Source organism: Schistocerca gregaria, chromosome 8 (assembly GCF_023897955.1).
Source record: "Schistocerca gregaria isolate iqSchGreg1 chromosome 8, iqSchGreg1.2, whole genome shotgun sequence".
Taxonomy (NCBI): Eukaryota; Metazoa; Arthropoda; class Insecta; order Orthoptera; family Acrididae; genus Schistocerca; species Schistocerca gregaria.
Genome location: NC_064927.1, coordinates 195071505 through 195092060, shown reverse-complemented (window position 1 = coordinate 195092060; position 20556 = coordinate 195071505). Strand labels below are relative to the sequence as shown.

Genomic DNA, 20556 nt, shown 5'->3' with positions numbered 1-20556 from the left:
TAAAAATTAATATTTGTTTGTCAAATTTCGTGAATGCAAGTGTTTTTATAGCAAAAGTCTCAAGTTAAATGTGCTTGTAAAACTTTGTTTAGCCAAGAAATTTTAAAATTGTGGTCGGATTCACTCCACTGGAAGTCTGATTCCGTTCCTGCCTACGAAATACAATGCTGATCGGAGTCGCCCAACTGAGGAGGTGAAACCGATCAACAATTAACTTACAATAATAACTGCAGGTACAAACTAAAAATAAGGCAATACTTTAATATAACATTATTAAAGTTGTGAAATTAACATATTGGATTTTTATTCCGATATCACTACAGTAAATGGACGAATTTTTTTTTTTTTTAAATGCCGTTTTTGATCGTTTCACCTCATTTTACGGTATCTTAAAAAAGTATGGCCCAACACATTCATCTTTGAGATACCAGTCTGTAAAAGCCGTTCGTTATGTTTATGTTTGCTAGGCTACTTTAAGGTTTCATAAAAATCAATATTGATCACTACCGGTAAGTAAAGAGAACAAGCTGTTATTTTGAAAAACCAATTGAAGAAAAGTGAATTCATTTTTCACATAGTGCTGCAATTGAACCTTTGCAATTTAGTCTCAGATTATGCAATCGGAACAAGTAGAGTTTGATGAAGCGCGTTCTCTTGTTCAGATGCAGCTGATAATTTATCTCGCTATCGCTTTTTAAGAAGCAATGTCATCGGCTGCATCTATGGCAAAGAAATGGGACATCTCAATGGCTGGCTGGACACCATTGTAACCAAGTACATCGCTAAATTTGAGGGTACACGCGTAATGTTAACCATTCTTTCAAAATTTTTTCCCAAAATTTATAAATTCTGCCTCCGACGAAGAGATTCACAATGCACTAATTATTCTTCAAAATGAATACGAGGAGGATTTATCCAGTAAATTCCTAGACCAAAAATGCACTGAAAAAAGAAACAGCCCATTAACCTCAGTAGTTGATTAACAAAACTAATAATAACGGAGAATTCAACTGTAGCTGTTGTTGTTGTTGCCTTTAGTCCTGAGACTGGTTTGATGCAGCCGTCCATGCTACTCTATCCTGTGCAAACCTCTTCATTTCCCAGTACTTACTGCAACCTACATCCTTCTGAATCTGCTTAGTGTATTCATCTCTTGGTCTCCCTCTACGATTTTTACCCTCCACACTGCCCTCCAATCCTAAATTTGTGATCCCTTGATGCCTCAGAACATGTCCTACCAACCGGTCCCTTCATCTTGTCAAGTTGTGCCTTAAACTCCTCCCCAATTCTACTCGGTACCTCCTCATTAGTTATGCGATCTACCCATCTAATATTCAGCATTCTTCTATAGCACCACATTTCGAAAGCTTCTATTCTCTCCTTGTCCAAACTATTTATTGTCCATGTTTCACTTCCATACATGGCTACACTCCATACAAATACTTTCAGAAACAACTTCCTGACACTTAAATCTATACTCAATGTTAACAAATTTCTCTTCTTCAGAAACGTTTTCCTTGCCCTTGCCAGTCTACATTTTATATCCTCTCTACTTCGACCATCATCAGTTATTTTGCTCCCCAAATAGCAAAACTCCTTTACTACTTTAAGTGTCTCATTTCCTAATCTAATTCCCTCAGCATCACCCGACAATGTCATCTGCGAACCTCAAAGTTTTTATTTCTTCTCCATGGACTTTAATACCTACTCCGAATGTTTCTTTTGTTTCCTTTACTGCTTGCTCAATATACAGATTGGATAACATCGGGGAGAGGCTACAACCTTGTCTCACTCCCTTCCCAACCACTGCTTCCCTTTCATGCCCCTCGACTCTTATAACTGCCATCTGGTTTCTGTACAAATTGTAAATAGCCTTTCGCTCCCTGTATTTTACCCTGGCCACCTTTAGAATTTGAAAGAGAGTATTCCAGTCAACATTGTCAGAAGCTTTCTCTAAGTCTACAAATGCTAGAAATGTAGATTTGCATTTCCTTAATCTGTTTTCTAATATAAGTCGTAGGGTCAGTATTGCCTCACGTGTTCCAACATTACTATGGAAGCCAAACTGATCTTCCCCAAGGTCGGCTTCTACTAATTTTTCCATTCGTCTGTAAAGAATTCGTGTTAGTATTTTGCGGCTGTGGCTTATTAAACTGATAGCTCGGTAATTTTCACATCTGTCAACACCTGCTTTCTTTGGGATTGGAATTATATTCTTCTTGAAGTCTGAGTGTATTTTGCCTGTCTCATACATCTTTTGTCAGGACTGGCTCTCCCGAGGCCGTCAGTAGATCCAATGGAATGTTGTATACGCCGGGGGCCTTGTTTCAACTCAGGTCTTTCAGTGCTCTGTCAAACTCTACATGCAGTATCGTATCTCTCATTTCATCTTCATCTACATCCTCTTCCAATTCCATAATATTGTCTCAAGTACATCGCCCTTGTATAGACCCTCTATATACTCCTTCCATCTTTCTACGATCTCTTCTTTGCTTAGAACTGGGTTTCCATCTGAGCTCTTGATGTTCATACAAGTGGTTCTCTTATCTCCAAAGGTCTCTTTAATTTTCCTGTAGGCAGTATCTGTCTTACCCCTAGTGAGATAAGCCTCTACATCCTTACATTTGTCCTCTAGCCATCCCTGCTTAGCCATTTTGCACTTCCTGTCGATCTCATTTTTGAGACGTGTGTATTTCTTTTTGCCTGCTTCATTTACTGCATTTTTATATTTTCTCCTTTCATCAATTAAATTCAATATTTCTTCTGTTACCCAAGGATTTCTACTAGCCCTTGTCTTTTTACCTACTTGATCCTCTGCTGCCTTCACTACTTCATCCCTCAAAGCTACCCATTCTTCTTCTACTGTATTTCTTTCCCTTATTCCTGCCAATTGCTCCCTTATGCTCTCCCTGAAACTCTGTCCAATCTGTAGTTCTTTTAGTTTATCCATGTCCCATCTCCTTAAATTTCCACCTTTTTGCAGTTTCTTCAGTTTTAATCTACAGGTCATAACCAATAGATTGTGGTCAGAGTCAACATCTGCCCCTGGAAATGTCTTAGAATTTAAAACCTGGTTCCTAAATCTCTGTCTTACCATTATATAATCTATCTGATACCTTTTAGTATCTCCAGGCTTCTTCCATGTATACAGCCTTCTTTTATGATTCTTGAACCAAGTATTACCTATGATTAAGTTGTGCTCTGTGCAAAATTCTACCAGGCGGCTCCCTCTTTCATTTCTTTGCCCCAGTCCATATTCACCTACTACGTTTCCTTCTCTCCCTTTTCCTACTACCGAATTACAGTCACCCATGACTATTAAATTTTCATCTCCCTTCACTATCTGAATAATTTTTTTTATTTGATCATACATTTCTTCAATTTCTTCGTCATCTGCAGAGCTAGTTGGCATATAAACTTGTACTACTATAGTAGGTGTGGGCTTCGTATCTGGCAACAGTAATGCGTTCACTGTGCTGTTTGTAGTAGCTTACCAACAATCCTATTTTCCTATTCATTATTAAACCTACTCCTGTATTACCCCTATGTGATTTTGTGTTTATAACCCTGTAGTCACCTGACCAGAAGTCTTGTTCCTCTTGCCACCGAACTTCACTAATTCCCACTATATCTAACTTTAACCTACCATTTCCCTTTTTAAATTTTCTAACCTACCTGCCCGATTAAGGGATCTGACATTCCACGCTCCGATTCGTAGAACGCCAGTTTTCTTTCTCCTGATAACGACATCCTCTTGAGTAGTCCCCGCCCAGAGATCTGAATGGGGGACTATTTTACCTCCGGAATATTTTACCCAAGAGGACGCCATCATCATTTAATCATACAGTAAAGCTGCATGCCCTCGGGAAAAATTACGGCCGTAGTTTCCCCTTGCTTTCAGCAGTTGGCAATACCAGCACAGCAAGGCCATTTTGGCTGTTGTTACAAGGCCAGATCAGTCAATCATCCAGACTGTTGCCCCTGTAACTACTGAAAAGGCTGCTGCCCCTGTTCAGGAACCACACGTTTGTCTGGCCTCTCAACAGATACCCCTCTGTTGTGGTTGCACCTACGGTACGGCTATCTGTATCGCTGAGGCACGCAAGCCTCCCCACCAGCTGCAAGGTCCATGGTTTATGGGAGAAGTTAATGATAGGGCATACATTTTATGTTATGCAGGTGAGGATTTTTATTTTTGTAGATGGGTCCATATCACTCATGTGAGCTCGTTTCTGTTGCTTGTAAGTTAGCTGTGTTACTGACTGAGGGGCAGTCTCAATGTATGCTTATAGAACTGGTATATTTTACTTCATCACAGCACAGATCTTTATAACACAGACATCTTTCATAATAGATGACAAATGAATGGTAATAATTTCAAAAAGTATTGAGACTCTCCAGAAAACATTTATTACATTCCGCCACTGATATGCACACACAGAAATTTTGAGAAGTCTGTGTCCTTGATCACACGCCATGTGAGACAGGGTTTATACTAAGATACTGGGATGGGGCATGTAGTGTAATGGACAAAGACATTTTTTGTTTACTATTTGATATATATTGTTAATGTAGTAGCTGATCCAAGAACACGAACAGTGTAATTTTGTATAGCTACTGTCAATACTTTGTTGTTCATTATCCAGTTTTGTAAAGAAGTATAAAATCTTATGAAACTCGCAAAAACATATTTTTTGTGCTATAATTGCGTAAAATCAACATAAAAATGTTTCTATTAAAATAATGTTCATCTATACATTATCAAAACAAGTGATGTAAAACATAGTACTTTCATAAATGATTTTGTTAACATTTAGCACATTTCAGCTTGATGTATTTATTATATAGTTTAGCTAAAAATAGTTGTTAACTGTACTGATTTAAAAGAAATTAATGACAAAGAAACTTCTTTGAATATTGTATCTGTGATGTACATTTCCAGGCAATCGGTAAACTGCACTGATGTCGTTAAGTTATTGTAAAAGCTATAACTTTTAATTATAAGACTAATTAACTGACCATTGTAGGAACACCTTGTAACATTTGCACTGTAAAAATCTGATACTGAATACTGTGTGGTTGTGTCAGCCTTGAGTGTGTGTACTTATGGTCATGTTAAGAACTGAACTCGATATCAATTATTGTGATGATTTTTTTTATAAAAAAGGATTATAAATTTATTGAATCGTGGTGATTAACTGAAAAAATGTGTTGATCATTTACATAACCTCAAAGAATACAGAAATGACTGATTTTACATATATCTACAGCACAGCTGATAGAGGTATGACTGAAGCACACTATAATTAATAGAATCTCGTGATCACTAAGAGAGCAGTTGTAGGGAATTGTAGTACAGTCCTAGATCCATCAATTAAAAATGGTACTTCAAAATTTGTAAGTAGGTTTACCCAGGGTATTTTGTGAATATCTTCAAGTATCTGCCAGTTTAGTTTCTTCAGCATTGCCTTGACACTCTCCCATGGACCAAACAAACCTGAGATGATTCACACTACCTTTCTCTAGGATGAGTTGCATGTGTTATGCAACCACAGCTGTCATTCTGAGACAATTTCTGACTGATACCACAAGCAACACTTTGAAGTTTGCTGCCAACCACAAGCTTGGCCTAGTCAGCAATCTCCACACCACTGTCAGTGAGATGAGCTTCTGCATTGTGATAAGTATCAGCCACAGGAACCAACAGACAGTTCATGTTTGACTTTGGCATACAACAGTTCTAGTACGTAGTTTCAAGGTTGCAGTTCATAGCTGCCATTTATAGTGGAGATCTGCATGCAAGACAAAGCCAGCCTACAAGGGGACAAGTGTTTACTACATTGATTTAGAGTGTAGTGTCCAGGATTGATATAGTCTTGTTGACATGTTGACTCAGTAACACATACTTTGCCAGTGTGGCACATAGGACAGACATAGTCTTGTAGACGTTGCATTCAGTAACGCATGCGTTGACAGACCACTGCTTAGTTGTATCCATCAGCCAGTGTATCCAACTAGTTTCTGTACAACTTTATTTAAGTATCACAGCACAATAAAGTATATATTTGTGTGTCACTAATTTGTTTGCTCTCTCACAGCTCCTCTCGCCCACTCGGAGCACCTAAACCTAATATGATGTGTGAGCTGTTTTCTCCAAATGACCCACACACATCTGGTGACAAGGATCCCAAACTCACTGTGCTGCATCATTTCCTATGTCACTTTGCTATTCGTTGCTTTCTGGTTTCTTAACTTTTCATGCTTGTGGAACTATTCTGTTATAGATTGGTGCTCTTTGCTTTTTCTATTTATTTCCTGTGCTGCTGCAGTTCATAAATTAGTTTTAGGATTTCTTTTGTGTTTATATACCATGTCAAACCCATCATTCCACATCGCTCACTTGCCTTCCTCACAATTAGCAACGCCCCAATGCAAATTACTACAGCAACACCACTGTGCCACAAATGCAAATGCCTGTGGCACCACCACTGGATCTAAATCAGTTTCTTCAGTTACAGGTACAATCAATGAACCAGCTTACAGAACTGCTGAACGGGCTCATCCAAATGCAGATGGTAACAACTAAGATATGGAATCAGCTTTCATCACCCACAGCACTGTCACAGCATCACATTCTTTGCTGCTGCCTCCATTTTGACAATTTTAAGAAGAAAAGGAAGACAGGTCAGAACATTTGCCACAGTTTGAAGCACACTTGGCTGCTTACTAACTTTAAGGTACTGTCCGCCATTCCCTACGACGAGACAAGAACTAACCAGCTATGAGGAGCTGTAAGCCTGTCTGGAATCTGCTAAATCCAGAGTCAGAGTAAGGGCTGCCAAAGATCGCTGCATCAGCCCCGGGTACAGTAGTGTGGCAGGCAGGTTGCTCACCCAACGGTTTGGAAGGCACTTCCTATGCGATGGTCTGCTATGGATGAGTCTGTCACCACAGCATGTGTGTTTTTGGTTCACATGCTGTCCTAAGAGTACTCTGTTCCTCTCAGGTCACTGCCCATTTTGTCTCATCAAATGAAACATGATGTCAGGTGCCATGATGTATTAAAGGCTGATCCTGGCCTGCCAGTTTGGTAGGCCATCTGATAAAAATGATACTGAAATTCCAGAGCAGTTGGTGCCCTGAACTGGAACAGTCTTTGTAAACTCAAGGACTAACCATCAGTGGTGGTTTCTGTACTGGATGCTTGTTCATAGTCATTTTTGGCTACAGATTGACATTCATCAGATTAGGCAGCCAGAGTATAACCCATATTGGAAACAATCTCACACAAAGTCTTACAATATAATTTCCATGCACCAACAGTTCACCCAAAGGGATCGGCAACCCCTCAGACACTGAAGCCTCATGATGTGGCACATGGACAAGGCATTACCTCCTCAGACTGCGCCAATCACAACAAGGATGACAGACGACAGAATAAGAGCCACCAGAGGTCCTCCATAACAGGGACCTATTTCCTCTGCTGTGTCGTGTGTGGAACTGGATCAGCACAAATTCCTCTACACCTCAGTTATATATGGCGGCACAAGCCAACACACTGGCAGTTCCCTCTGCCAGAGCTCTGGGCCAATTCTTGCACTGGCTCTTAGCAGCCCATCAGTCAAAGCCCAGTCAGAAGCCACTGCAGCAGGACCTACGACTTTCCAGCAATATCCCGAGATGTGCCTGTTGAATGCTCAACCTCTGACATTAGGAATTATCAGTGGCATAGTCTTCAGGTCTCTCTATGTTTATTCACTGTGTTTTCCATGTGTATGCTGTTAGCGTCTGAGAAGTTTTATTATTTTTTGTTGAGAAAAGTTCTCCTACTGTGGTTGTGAATGACCCTTGTTCTTGTTTACCTGTGTCTTACTATTTCTTATCAAGCATATCCCCATGTGAGGTATAACAAAAATAATCAGAGAATCAAGTGTAAATGACATGAACACCATTAATCCTAATGATCGCCCGCATCTCATGGTCGTGGGGTAGCGTTCTCGCTTCCCATGCCTGGGTTCCCGGGTTTGATTCCCGGCGGGATCAGGGATTTTCTCTGCCTCGTGATGGCTGGGTGTTGTGTGATATACTTAGGTTAGTTAGGTTTAAGTAGTTCTAAGTTCTAGGGGACTGATGACCTAAGATGTTAAGTCCCATAGTGCTCAGAGCCATTTGAACCATTTGAATCCTAATGATCAACTCACTTCTAGGCTAGTAGAGTGGAGTATTTATGGCATCAAAGAGTGGCTTTGTTTATATAACATCATTTGTAATAACTGAATCAGTCTCACTCATTATGAGGCATCAGCAGTCTCCAGTTTTTCTGTATTGATTTAACCAATTTGTTTCAGTATCATAACAGCTTTATTAAATCCCTGACAGATGTTGTTGCATCCTGCCTAGTGCTTCTTACATAATATTACAATAGTAATGGAGGCAGGTTGTTTGGCACTTGTTTTATACTTTTTAGCTAAGTTATTTGACACTGAAGTGTTGATGTCACACTCTTGGTGGCTGACTAACAGCGTTGAAATTTTTACACCTGACAGCTGGCTGTGTTGACACTTCCATTGAACAATGCCAGGTTGCAAGGACTTAGAACAATTTTCTGTCTTTAATTCCCTTACTATATTGGTGCATAAGAAAGCTTAAATGTGTGGTAACGAGTCAATGCTTTTCAGAAATCAAATAGTACTGCAGCTATCCGATTCCCTTGATCAGTGGCTTTAAGGGTGTCATGTGAGAAAAGTTCAAGTTGGGTTTCACATGATCAGTGTTTTTGGAAACACAAATGGAAAAACGGGTAGTAGCCAATCTTAGGGAAGATCATTTTGGATTCCAGAGTAATGTAGGAACATGCGAGGAACAACATATTGTAGAAGAGAGGTTAAGGAAAACACAAATCTATGTTTATAGCAATTGTAAATGTAGAGAAAGCTTTTGGCAGTGTTGACTGGAATATTATCTTTTAAATCCTGAAGGCATTGGAGGTAAACTATGGGTACAAAAGAAACAAGATAGCTGTTATAAGCATCAGTGGGAAAGGGGGGGGGGGGGGGGCATGAAAAGGAATCAGTGATTGAGAAGAAAGTGAACAGGGTTGTACCCTATCCCTATGTTATTCAATCTGTGCAATGAGTAAACCACAGAAAAAGTTTGAGAAGCAATTAAAGTTCAAGGAGAAGAGTTAAAAACTGGAGATTTGCTGATAACACTATAATTCTGTCAGAGACAGCAAAGGACTTGGAATAGCCATTCAATGGAATGGACATTGTCTTAAAAGGGTGATATATAATATGAACATCAACAAAAGGAAAACAAGGATAATGGAATGTACTCAAACTAAATCAGATGATGCTGAGGGAATTAGATTAGGAAAGGAGACACTGAAAGTAATAGATGAGTTTTGCTATTTAGGTAGCAAAATAACGATGATGATTGAAGTAGAGAGGATATCAAAGGCAGACTGGCAATGGTAAGAAAAGCATTTCTGAAGAAGAGAAATTTGTTAACATGGAATATACATTTAAGTGTTAGGAAGTCTTTTCTGAAGGTATTTGTCTGGAATGTAGCCACATGTGGAAAGGAAAAATGGATGATAAACAGTTTAGACAAAAAGAGAACAGAGACTTGAAATATGGTACTATAGAATAATGTTGAAAATTAGATGGGTACATCATGTAACTAATGATGAGGTACTGAATAGAACTGGGGAGACAAGAAATTTGTTGGCACAACTTGTCTAAAAGAAGGAGTCTGCTACATCGAGGGATAACCAATTTAGTACTGGAGGGAAGTTGGGGGTTCAAAATTGTAGAGACAGACCAAGAGAAGAATACAGTAAGCAGATTCACAAGGATGTAGGTTACAGCAATTATTCAGATATGAACAGGCTTGCACAGGATAGAGTAGTGTGGAGAGCTGCATCAGACCAGTCTTTGGACTGAAGACCACAATAATAACAGGTGGTCAGCATGGAGGAGGTCATTCAGCTTGTGACACCTCATAATATTTTAGCTCTAAATATATTCTAAGAATTTACAGGTGGATGTTAAGGATATTGGTTGGCAACTTTGTGAATCACTTCTGCTACCTTTCTTGTAGACACATATGGCTTGTGATCTCTGCAACTTCTAGGTCAATGCTGATTAACTTGGAAATGGTGCCAAATAATGGATTTTTTCTCAACAATTATTTCTCAGCACTACCTGCTCTGCAACACCCTTAAAAGCTTTTCAGACTGTTTCTGACCACACACTGTACAGTACAGTCCTCTGCTTTGTTATACACTGAGGTGAAAAAATCATGAGATAGCAATAAGCACATATACAAATGGCAGTAGTATCAATATACAAGGCATTAAGGGACAGTGCATTGGCAGAGCAGTCATTTGTACTCAGATGGGTCATGTGAAAAGATTTCCAATGTGATTATGGCCACACGATGGGTATTAACAGACTTTGAATGTGAAATGGTAGTTGGAGCTATATGTATGGGCCATTGCATTTCGAAAACTGTAAGGGAATTCAATATTCTGAGATCCACAGTGTCAAGAGTGTGCTGAGAATACCAAAGTTTGGGCATTATTTCCCACCACAAACAACTCACCAGCCTCAAGACTTCACTAATGCCTGAGAGTAGCACCAGTTGTATCGAGTTGTCAGTGCTAACAGACTAGCAAAACTGTGTAAAATAATCACAGAAGTCAGTGTGGTATGTATGATGAATGTATCCATTAGGGCAGTGTGGTGAAATTTGGCATTAATGGACCATGATAGCAGATGACCGATTCAAGTGCCTTTGCTAACAGCACATCATCACCTGCAGTACCTCTCTTGGGCTTGTGATCATATCGGTTGGACCATGGATGACGGGAAAACTGTGGCCTCATCAGATGAGTCCAGATTTCAGATGTTAAGAGCTGATGGTAGGGTCTGACTGTGATGCATACCCCACAAAGCCATTGACCAAGTTGTCAATAAGGCACTGTGCAAGCTGGTGGTGGCTCCACAATGGTGTGGGCTGTGTTCAGTTGGAATGGACTGCATCCTCTGGTCAATTGAACTGATCATTAACTGGAAATGGTTATGAAGAACTAATTGGACACTGTTTGCAGCCATTCATGGATTTCATGTTCCAAAACAGTCACGGAATTATTACAGATAAAAATGCCTTGTCACCTGGCCACAATTGTTTGCAATTGGTTTGAAGAATGTTCCAGACAATTTGAACAAATGATTTGGCTACCAAAATCACCTAACATGAATCCCATTAAACATTTATGGGATATAATTAAGAAGTCGGTTCATACACAAAATCCTGCACCGGCAACACATTCACAATTACAGGTGACTACAGAAACAGCATGTCTCGATTTTCAGCAGGGGACCTTCAACATCTTATTGAGTCGACGCCATGTTGAGCTGCTTCACAATTCCAGACAAAAGGATGTCCAGTATGATAGTGGGAGGTATTCCATGACTTTTGTCATCTCAGAGTACACCTATTATGCAGTTTCTTTACAGTGACTGTATACCACAGAGTTCCATGCCATTATGAAGTGTTCTACTAGTCATATATCTATCAAGTGCATGGTCTACTATTCTTTGAAACCTAAGTCACAATTCTTTTAAATGCTCCTCTCCTGAGCCAAATGTTTTAAGTCTCTTATTAAGATATGACACAGCTCCCTCTTTATATAGTTTGCTGAACATATTCTGCTTGTTGTTTTTGCCCTTGTACTTTGTTATCACTATTACTTCAAATTCCTCACAGTAGTACAATGCAGCTAGGATTATATTCTTTATTAAGAGAACTTCATTGTTAAATTGAAGACACTTACAAACCTTCACTAGGCAAATATTTGCAGACCAATGGCACTGTTATATATGAGACAATGAAAAGGACAAGCTCATTCACATTATGAGAATGTTTTGAACAATGATGATGATGATAAAGTCCCATACTCCTTGACAGAGCATAGGGAACAATGTGGGAGACCCGCACCGCCGTACTAGGCAAGGTTCTAGCGGAAGTGGTTTGCCATTGCCTTCTTCCGACCGTAATGAGGATGAATGCTGATGATGAAAATGACACAACTACACCCGACCAGGAATCGAACCTGGAACTCCATGCTCGGGAAGCAAGAATGCTACTGCAAGACCACAAGCTGCGGACTTTCAACAATCAAAGCTACTTTTTATGATGCGGCAGAAATATTAAACTCAAAACCATCAATGATGTGAATCAAGAAGTTGATGCAGACCTGAGGGAAATGGAAATAATGGAGGAAGAAATAGGAGAAAGAGAGAAGTTTAGAGTAACAGTAAAAAGTTGCAAGGACTTCCAGGGAAAAAGAAGAAAATAACAAAAAAGAAGAGCACAATGAAGGGAAAGAATAAAAAACTACTTGAAAAAAGGAAAGGAGAAAAGAAAGAAGGCACATGTTTTTTTATTTGTCCTCAGTAGGCAAAACGAATAATAATAGTAATAATTCTTTACGTTCAACAGCCTAGTTTAAATTTCAGTTGGATGTCACTGTGGCAAAATGCATGTTCCTTCCTCCTCAGTACCTACATGTCTTTCCTGATGAAATTTCACACAATGAGAGATGAAAGTTAGGTTTAGGCAGACTGAAATATTCCGTAGTTCAACCTGGATTTGATCCCATGATCTTATGGTTTCCAAGGACACACTCTATGACTAAACTGCCACACCAAACATGATAGGCCTTGCTAGATGACTATAATATGGACGATTTTTCATTTCTGGTGCATAGGATCGATTGAAACTGTGGCTTGCAATGGTGTTGGTTAGATGAGTTTAATACAGTGGTCTGAACCTCAAGACAAAGAACAATTTTGTATATGGCAATTATACAAGGTGCTGAAAAATTTAATTCCCAAAAGTGCACATATGATTATGGTAACATTAATAAATACATTTTGTCTAATAACTAGATGGTAGAAATGCATACCGTGCAAGTAAGAAACATCTAGGACATCTTGGATGTGACTGAGATTAAAATAATATTAAATGTATTTACCTTTTGTTGTTCTGAACAACTTAACAATAAATGTTCCAAATGAGCACCATTACCTTCAGCACAGCACTGGTATTGACGCAATTGGACGTCCCGTGTTTGACAGGCAATGTGTGGTGTGTTTTTGTTGGAATAATCCTTGAAATTAATTTTTTCTCTGAGTTGTACAGGTCCTCCCCAGCCAATCCGTCAACAGTCAAAACTTTGAAAATGTACATGTAAACATACATGTATATATACATTCAACCATATAATGTACATGCTGCATGTTCTGGGTGTGCAGGGTGCATCGAGGCCCTTTCATGCTGGAACCACATCCTCCCTCTGGTATGTAGGGGTATCTCCTCCAATAATGTTGACACATGCTTTTGCAAGAACAATCTGTACGCTGGCCACTTGAATTGAGAGGCAACTTGTAGGGCCCATGTAAGTAGTTGCCCATGATACCATCTCACATGTTCACTGCAAATGGTCTTTCATGGCATTGCGTAACTGTTGTACATAGGTTTTTATCCACCCATACATGCCAGTGATGACAGTTACACATGCCTTCTGAGTGAAGTGAACCACTTCACAAACAGAACAATTTCAGGAAATTGAGGACCTCCATTAACCTGTTGCAGAAATCAGAATACGAACTCAAAATGAGGTGGATAATCTCCTGATCCCATGCCCTACATTTGGTAGAACAAAAAGGATGAACCAGCTGCTCACACAATATGTTCCATACTAATAACGGTGAACACAAGACTCAGCTGCAGTTGCTCTCATCCTTGCGTCAGGCGACCTGTTTTCATAGAGTAACAGCACATCTTTCTAAAAGGTAGGCGTACCTTCTGTCCAAAGCCTGCTTTCATTACGATGTTCTGAGCAAAAATTGTGCAAATTTAGAGAAGCAACTGCCTCTTAAAGATTGCTGTCATCTGAGCAATTCAGATGCAAACAATGACAAGGCACCGACCTAGAAATAGAGCAAAAACTAAAAGTGCAAACATGTTAAATGTCACAAATAAATTCGCTGCTCTTGAGCTTGAAGAAAAATGCAGCAAAATGAAAAATGATAAAAATGTTTTTTCTCTGCCAGGAGTGAACAACAGATTGAAAACACATGAAACAAGCAATACTATTATTGATACTGCAAATATCTCAATGAAAAACGACCCAAACAAACATAGAACATATACAAATATATATGAATGGTCACAGATTTGTTTAATCCATGGGAGAGTGTCATAGAGATGCTGAAGGAACTGAACTGGCAGACTCTTGAAGACAGACATAAACTATCTGGATAAAGTCTATAAACAAAATTACAAGAACGAGCTTTAAATGAGTACTCTATGGATACACTACAATGCCCTACATATTACTCACATAGTGATCATGAGGATAAGACTAGAATAATTACTGAATTCAAAGAGGCATTCTAACAATTATTCTTCACACATTATATATGTGAATGGAACAAGACGAAACCCTAATAATTGTTACAACGGGACGTACCCTCTGACATGCACCTCACAGTGGTTTGCAGAGTATGGATATAGATGAAGATGCAGATAATAGGTGTAAATGTGAATGGAACAAGACGAAACCCTAATAATTGTTACAATGGGACGTACACTCTGACATGCACCTCACAGTGGTTTGCAGAGTATGGATATAGATGAAGATGCAGATAATAGGTGTAAATGAAAATGAACTATGCACTGCAAAAAAGAAAGAAACAAAAATCAATGTGTGTGGTGCTATCCAAAATTGTTAGGATTGGTGCTGCCATCTGTTGAAAACCTGACCTGTGGACTAATGTTTACCATCACCCTTGAAGTAGTTGCCATCCCCACGTACACACTGGTCCCAGCGCTTCTGCCACTGGTCAAACGTTTTCTGGAAGTCCTCTTCTTTGAGGGTGTTTACCACCGCCAGCGATGCTTCTTGAACCCTCTCTAGAGTGTCGAATCGATGGCTTTTCAACTTGAGTATCAGTTTTGGGAATAGCATGAAGTCGCAAGGTGCCAAATCTAGCAAGTACAGTGGGTGGGGTACAACCACCATGTTGTTTTTTGTCAAAAAGGTCCTGGTGAGCAAGGACGTGTGACAGAGCACTTTGTTGTGATGCAGCAGCCAGTTCCCTTGATGCCAAAGTTTGGGCCATTGTTGCTGTACGTTTTCATGGAGCCACCACAAAACATCGCAGTAGTGTCTGGAATTCGTTGTTTGGTTGGGTGGGATGAATTCTTTGTGCACAATTCCCTAAGTATCAAAGAAAACGATGATCACACTTTTCACTTGGCTCTGCACCTGTCTCACTTTTTTTTGGGCCTTGGAGAGCCTGGGCTCTTCCACTGGCACGATTGTTGCTTTGTCTCTGTCATAACTGTAAATCCAGTTGAATCATAGCAAAGGTCTCTGTAGCACTTTTCCCAAGATTCGCACAGAATTTGATACACACGCGCTGTTCTGTTCAAGTATCCATGGTAAAATCGCCACACACCAAACAGAGAGTATTACGGAAATCACTGTGGACACGCAACACATCCTCCCAGCTGAATGCCACTCTGCACACTGACTCATCAGATATGCAGATCTCGCCACCTAGCAATGCAAAGATCTACTACTCCTACTTTCCAGATGGCAGCACCAGTATGATTAATCAGGTGGCAATTTCATACAGGTGATGAGAAATATCGTGAAAAATGACTACACTGAACAGGACAGAGTAAGAACTTGTACTGGAGCAAGTAACATTTACGAAAACAGAGCCTTAACCACATTTAAACAGCTATTGAGACTTCTGTTACTTCTCACTAATACAAATAGCATACTCAAAAATTTCAGCCACAGACATGACCTGCCAGAATGCTCACCTATGAACACTGAAATTCATAGAATAAATGAACAACTAAAAAACACACATAAGTTGTACAGTAATGTCAAATTAATAGAATTCAATTCACTTCATAGAGCATGTTTTATCAGACATGGACGTCACTTGAATAGTAAAGGAAGTGTATGTTAGGAAGGTTGATAAGTGAAGCAATGAAAAGTAAGTCCCAGAAGAGAGTCAGTGAACTTGGGTGGTGTGAACCATATACGAGTAGCCCAGATGCGAAATCTGCTAGCTGCATGATAAGCGAAACTGATATAATCGTGAAAAACTCATTGCATCCTAACTATGAGTATTAAAGTTACAGACTTCATTTCTTTGCTAAAAATAAGTAAAAAAATAATTAATTACCAGTGTTAATAGCTGAAATCTGTGATTATGTTCTATACATTAAAATCTTGACTGAAATATTGACTTAGTAGTTTCTGCACTCAATTTACACAGTTATCAGGTTTTGCATATGTATTGATCCAATTACAAAACAAACTTTTGTTTGCAAAGCCCACTATTCGGTGATATGTTAGAAGTGACAGAAAGGTGGAATTTAATCATTGCAAATGTAAACAGGATATGTTTTATTTGAAAGAGAAGTCTGAAAATTCTACAAAGATGGAATATAAAAATTTGAAGGTGACATTATTGTACCAGGAAAAACTTACTTTCGCAATGAAAAAAAAAAAAAAAAAACAGATTTGAAAGTTTAACATTAGGTTTCTTTTAAAAAAATACACCATCAAGTTTTTGACATCACGAGATATTGTAGAAAATAAAATAAGCTCCAAATTGCATCTTTGTAGAACATCAAAAAATTTTAGAAAATAATAAAATTGAAGGAAAAGTTGCATCTTAATTAAAACAGTGACAAAATATTCTGGAAAATGAAACTGGCTGAAAAATGTTTTTAAATGACATTGACCTCAGCACTGCCCATCAACTCAAAATCGCTTCTGGCATCTTCAGATGTTTGGCAGTGGCAGGAGTGACTCTAGGGAGTGCCTTCCTGCTCATCTAACATCTCAGTGAAGAGTCTGAGTCTGTCATTGGTCACCCAGTCTCCACCAAAGCAGAGCTCCAAAACCTTTTTGATGTCTCCGAGTTCAGCTTCTGAAAGTTCTATACCCACTGCGATTGGTGATTGGCCATTTCCCTTGCTGAAATTTTTTCTCCTCTTCAGGATGTTCTTCCCATCTCCAAATTCAGAGTTGTAGAACAGCTCTCCATAAACTAGACAAATCCTCTTGTTTTTGCTTTTTGTGAACATCTTTTTTTTTTAATCTGGAAATGCCAGTTACCAGTAAATTTCACTAATCCTTTCATAACAATTAATGTCAACACACTATTCATTGCATAACACATCTTTAAAAATATTTTTCGTGTTCCTATATTTCTGTTTTGGAACATTTCTTTACCACTGATCAAGATGCATCTTCCTTTTCTGGGAGGGACTGTTGCCCTCGGCCACATTCTTGTCTTTTGCAACTACAACTCTGTATTCAACTTTTTACAGAACTCCTACTGTTTCAATTATTCTCTCTTCATTTGTACCTTCTTCTGCATTTAGACCATCCACAAAATCACTTATTTTCTTCAAAGCACTAATGCAAATTTGTCAACAAACATCCTACTGATCAGCTGATCTGTGCTTACCAGCATGTATTTCAACATCACATGGTAGCAAGGGCTTCATTGTTGCATACACATTTGCTACAGTGCAACCAACCTAACTCTGAATAAGAAAAATATCCCTTCAAATTGTAACATACGGAAAAGTAGCTTTGAATGTCTAGATTGGTAAGTCTGACATCAGTTGGCATTCCTTGCACCTGGACATGGCAAGACAGCCACCATGCCTAATGAACTTGGCAGGTTTTGCAAATGATGGACATTTAGTGGGCTTTGCACCAGAAGACAACCTGCAGTTAGTGGCTTTTGCAATCAAACACAATTTTCTACAGCCAATTTCAATGGTTTATAACAAGTTTTGCAGCCTGAAAACTATTTTGTCATATCCACACTGAAAAAAATCTATACAGTACTGTGTTCAGCTCAAAAGTGATAAAAAAAAATGCATTTAGTGGCTTTTTGCATCTGGGCTTCTCATGTAGATCCCACTACTGAGCCAACAGCAGCAGTTACTTCAGCAGATCGTGACAACAGTGGCCTGGCCAAAACTTTAGATACAGCCACATCAGCAGCCAAGAGGAAGGATAGTGCTGCCACTTGTTCATCTGCCAGAAGCAGCTATGTGAGTAGCTGCAGTGAAGATTTTCCGTGACCTGTCATGCTCCAGCCAGTGCCATCAAAGTTGAAAATGCAGATACATTAAGTTCTTTACATCAGAATAGTGTTCAGAGATGTAGCTCGAATGTACCAACAATTGAGAAGAAAGGTAAAGTCATCATCATCATTTAAGACTGATTATGCCTTTCAGCATTCAGTCTGGAGCATAGTCCCCTTTATAAAATTCCACCATGATCCCCTATTCCGTGCTAACATTGGTGCCTCTTCTGATGTTAATCCTATTACTTCAAAATCATTCTTAACCGAATCCAGGTACCTTCTCCTTGGTCTGCCCCGACTCCTCCTACCCTCTACTGCTGAACCCATTAGTCTCTTGGGTAACCTTGCTTCTCCCATGCGTGTAACGTGACCCCACCATCTAAGCCTGTTCGCCCTGACTGCTACATCTATAGAGTTCATTCCCAGTTTTTCTTTGATTTCCTCATTGTGGACACCCTCCTGCCATTGTTTCCATCTACTAGTACCTGCAATCATCCTAGCTACATTCATATCCGTAACCTCAACCATATTGATAAGGTACCCTGAATCCACCCAGCTTTCGCTTCCACACAACAAAGTTGGTCGAAAGATTGAACAGTACACAGATAACTTAGTCTTGGTACTGACTTCCTTCTTGCAGAAGAGAGTAGATCGTAGCTGAGCACTCACTGCATTAGCTTTGCTACATCTCGCTTCCAGTTCTTTCACTATGTTGCCATCCTGTGAGAATATGCATCCTAAGTACTTGAAACTGTCCATCTGTTCTAACTTTGTTCCTCCTATTTGGCACTCAATCCGTTTATATCTCTTTCCCACTGACATTACTTTCGTTTTGGAGATGCTAATTTTCATACCATAGTCCTTACATTTCTGATCTAGCCCTGAAATACGAGGGTCAGTCAAAAAGTAATGCTTCCTATTTTTTTTTCTACGTTTAATTGTCAGGAAATTTAAATGCAATTACATAGGTTGAAAACCACAACATTGAGGATCATTTTGTCATTTTTCAATGTAATCTCCGCCCATCTCTACAGTTTTGGTCCATCTTTGAACAAGGGCATGTATCCCAGCACGGTAAAAATCACAGCTCTGCTTCCTAAGCCATTGACGCACGAATGTTTTGACGGCCTCCTCATCTTCAAAATGAATCCCACGATGAGCTTCTTTTAGTGGCCCGAACAGATGGAAGTCTGATGGTGCCAGGTCAGGGCTGTATGGGGGATGAGGCAAAACTTCCCATCCAATTTTGACAATCTCGTCAGAGGTGTGACGACTGGTGTGTGGTCTGGCATTGTCATGCAAAAGAAGAACATCTGCCATTGATTTTGTTGGGCGAACTCGCTGAAGACGTGCTTTAAGTTTTTTGAGGGTTGTGACGTATTGAACAGAATTTATTGTGCATCCCTGCTCCAAAAAATCAACCAGAATCACACCCTCTGTACCCCAGAAAACTGTTGCCATAACTTTCCCTGCCGATCGCACAGTTTTGAATTTTTTCTTCCTCGGCGAGCTTGTGTGACGCCACTCCATTGACTGCCTCTTTGATTCGGGTTCAAAAAAATGCATCCATGTTTCGTCCCCGGTCACAATTTTTTTCAGAAACTCATCTCCCTCCAAACGGAAGTGCTGCAAGTGTTGGGAGGCTATTGTTTTCCTTGCCTCTTTATTCTGATCGGTTAACATTCTTGGAACCCACCGTGCACAAACTTTTGAGTACCCCAATTGTTTAATAATCGTGATCACACTGCCTTTACTAAGAGAAATAATGCGACACACTTCATCTGCAGTCACCCGACGGTCACCACGAATGATGTCATCAACTTGCTGAATGTTGTGTGGAGTCACTGCACTCACCGACCTGCCGCTCCGCTTTTCGTCAGTCAACGGTGTTTGCCCTTCAGCTTCCTTACAACGACGAACCCATCGTCTAACAGTGCTGACATCCACTGTCACAACACCATACACCTTCTTCAGTCTTTCATGAATGCGTATGGGCGTTTCACCTTCTGCATTCAAGAATTCAATCACACAACGCTGTCTCAAACGAACATCAATGTCGGCCATCTTACAAACTTCTGCTGTGCTGCCACCTGTTGACACAGAAAGTTACTACTGCAGTGGATTGCAGAAGAAGGTTTGAGGAATGGCGCCAAATTCAAATTTTTCACTTAACTTAATTTTTTTAAGTAGAAAAAAAATGGGAGGCATTACTTTTTGACCGACCCTCGTATTACTTTGCAAACTTCCAATCGAATCTGCCATCACAACTAAGTCATCCATATATGCAAGACTGCTTATTTTGTGTTCACACATCTTAATCTCACACAGCCAGTCTATTGTTTTCAACATA

The 20556-nt window shown here is 39.6% G+C and overlaps 1 long non-coding RNA gene across 1 annotated transcript in view; it reads left to right on the top strand.

Annotated features, from left to right (window-relative positions):
• The first annotated feature begins 420 nt into the window (after window positions 1-420).
• Window positions 421-20556, top strand: part of LOC126284534 (uncharacterized) — a 57353-nt gene continuing 37217 nt past the window's right edge. Inside the window, exons 1-2 of the long non-coding RNA XR_007551492.1 lie at window positions 421-509; window positions 6513-6684. This is a non-coding gene — a long non-coding RNA (uncharacterized LOC126284534). The remainder of the gene's footprint in view (window positions 510-6512; window positions 6685-20556) is intronic.